Source organism: Denticeps clupeoides, chromosome 12 (assembly GCF_900700375.1).
Source record: "Denticeps clupeoides chromosome 12, fDenClu1.1, whole genome shotgun sequence".
Lineage (NCBI taxonomy): Eukaryota > Metazoa > Chordata > Actinopteri > Clupeiformes > Denticipitidae > Denticeps > Denticeps clupeoides.
In genome coordinates, this window is record NC_041718.1 from 2,221,906 (window position 1) to 2,225,112 (window position 3,207).

The window sequence follows — 3,207 nt, forward strand, 5'->3', positions numbered from 1 at the left end:
GAGGGGACACGATGAACCGATCCTGCAACCACACGATTAACAGCATGATCTCTGCATTCTCGAAGGGTTTCTGTCTGTCTGGCTATTACAAGTTACAATTGCATTGATTTGCCCCAAGCTTTTTAATTACGCACATTTGAAAAGCTACCACTGAAGCTTAATGAAAGCCATTTGTTTGAGGTATAACATTTTTTTTTTTTGGAGTTAAAAGGGAAGTATTAAATAAAATGCGAAATGCTGTCTTTTAGACCAATTTCTCCCTTACAATTAACTATTAATGCCAGCCTAAACATACTTAACTCTCACCAGTTTTCACTGTATAGTACAGAATTGATCATGATATAGTTAACAAGTTGATTAAGGAAGCTGTTTTTTTTTTTTATTTAGATGTTTTTTCCCTCCTAGTTCCTACAAAAGACCATGGTTTTCTGTATTCTTTTTATTTATTTTCACTTTTTTGAGACATAAAATGGCCTCAGGCTAAAATACATGGTACTGAGGTGTCATTATTTGCTTACACAATTATTTGTCATGTCATTTGGGCTTTAATCTAGAACCTGTCTGATCATGAGATGGCAACAACAACCAAAGAGCTACACTACTCGCTGAATGGGTAATTTTCAAAATTGGGTATAGTTCTAATGTCTGATCTATAAGTCATTTTTCTAAGGAAAAATTTCCCTCACAACAGATACATAACAGACAGTAATGGAACCCAACAAAGAAAGGCTTGTGGTAGTAAATAACCTTTTATATTTATCAGTGGTTGGGGGTTAATCCCTGGAAAACAATTTCCTGTTAGTCCAGTGCTGGTCTTTCCCAAAAAACAATAATAAATTAAATTTAAGTGCCATCAAAATCTATGCTGCAGGTTAAATGTATAAATCAGGATGGGAATACATTCTGGAAAGACGAACGTGAACATGTCATGAACTTGTGGTGGGAAGAAAGGAGGACACACACTTGACTAATACGTTAGTGATTTTTTAACATAATAAAGCGCAAGGGCCAACATCTAGGCCAGGGCATTGATAGATTTATACATTCTACCACAGGTAAGAACAGTTACAAGTCCAGGTACAGCACATAGCGCCAGTCTGGAAAATATAGAACTGGACCACACACATGTGACTGTTTTTGTGTTACCCCCAAATGTTGCATGATAGCTTTGAAACAAATGGACTGGACACAGAACGCCTGATTCATAAATTTGAAGAAAAAAAATTTATCCCTCTAGGAGGCAGTACTGAATTATTCAGTATAGACTGCTCTGGTATTTGGCCTGATTCCAAAGCAATGTTTTCCAAAAGATTTTTTCTTCTGATGACATACTTAAAAAAGACAAGCAACCACAACCCAATTCACAATGGATCATATCTATAAATAGACATGATAACAATAAAATAATAAAATTTCTCTCCTGATCACTGCCAGATGGAGCCATTAAACCATTTTAGTACATTTGAGAAATCTCAGTTACATGCATGTATGCGGTATGTTTGGTTCATGGTTCTGTAATTAAAACTATTGTGTATATACATTTAAGATTATATTAAGTGCCACAAGTAGGAAATTCACTAGATACTGTATATGGAATGTTGTAAATACTATCAGCAGAAGTTGTTAAATGTAGGCGCTTTTGCATCTTAGTACATTTGCTTTGGTCTGAAACAGTTGGTGAGTTTTGAATGTGTTATTTTCTTCCTTTCACACAGGGACAAATCCGAGTGAACCAAAAGGCATCGCTTCAAATCATGCAAGAACTTTCTCTCTGCTGACTGATCAGATGTATCGCTGCAGGAACAAAGCAAGTAAATACTATTTTAGGCATCAGTGTGAGAAGTTATAATACTTTCATGACCTGTTCTGCATTAGAATACAATATGTAATCAATGCATATGAAATTAAATGTAGAAACATGGATGAATGTAACATCACAATTCTTGCAATAATAAAAAAAAGGTTTAAAACTAGACGTTGAGAGAAAAGGCTGCTAAAGAGGATTTCAATCTTGTCCTTTCCCTTCAGCCAATTTTGCTATTATGGCTGTCGAGCTGAGGAGGTCCTAATCCTGTTTAAACCTTTAAAAAGCCTTAGAGAAGGCAGTGACTCAAAGAAAAAAAAATGAACTTGGAGAAATCTTGACCTACATAGATATAATTTAGAATTACAGCTATTTACCCTGGAGATGCATCAAATCACAGGCCTGTTCACTTAACAAATTTTGGAAAATGGACTATGTCGGACAAAGAAGATATAGAAAATGTGTCTAGACCCTTTGGTGAAGCTTCTGTATTGATACATAAAGGTCAAAGTCTACAGGGGTCTGAGAGCAGGTTTTTATTGTTTGTCGGCTAGACACCATGTCAGTTGTCTTATGCCTGAATAAAAAAAAAAAACACAGTTTTCCCCCTGGAATGAATTTAATTCCGTTCTATAATTGTTACTTATTTGACACCAAATGTATTACTGTTTGATTTAGCTCAATGGAGAAACATTTACTCTAGAATGTGTTTGCAATAGGGCTGATGGGAAAAGTCAAAGCGGGATGTTGACCGTGCATGAGAGAGGTATAGAGGTCTGATCCAATAGTACCACTGTGTACAGTTATTGTAAACTCATTTTGGACATTAATGTCATGGTCAATTTAACTGCTTTTTTTTCAACATTTTCTAGGATGGAATCAGATCATTACCTTCTCCCAAATGGTCCTCCTCAGCTAAGAGGATGAGTTATTTGGCAACAGTGACAAGAGGTTTGTTAGAGGATGAAGGTGAGACTGTCAAACCCAGTAACACAGTACCAACTGTCAAACATGGCGTTGGTAGAGTCACTCCCTAGGACTGTTTTGCAGCTAGTAGTACTGGTAGATTGCTCAAACAAGATGGCAAACTAAAGTAGAACAACAACTTCCAAGTTCAACATCACCTCAAACAGGACAATTATGAAATTGATAAAACAGGCTGTCAGTAGCGGACGTAGTAGATGAGGCCGGGTTGGCATGGCGTATAGACATGCGTGCTGATAGCAGAGCGCTTGCAGCATGCCTGTGGCAGACGGTGCAGCGGGAGAGGGTGTTGATGAAGCATGGCTGGCTGGAGAGGAGTCGATGGAGGAGTGAACGGGAGACAGCAACAGAGCTGTCGGCCTGCAATATCCATGGCAAACAAGGCAAACAGACAGGGCAATACAGAGAAAACAGGCAGT

General features: G+C 37.6%; 1 long non-coding RNA gene across 1 annotated transcript; it reads left to right on the top strand.

Moving 5' to 3' along the window:
- Positions 1-1,745: 1,745 nt before the first annotated feature.
- LOC114801354 (uncharacterized) lies at positions 1,746-2,958 on the top strand. Its single transcript, XR_003751489.1, has 3 exons — positions 1,746-1,811; positions 2,524-2,570; positions 2,677-2,958. It is a non-coding gene; the product is annotated as an uncharacterized LOC114801354 (long non-coding RNA).
- The last annotated feature ends 249 nt before the right edge of the window (positions 2,959-3,207 follow it).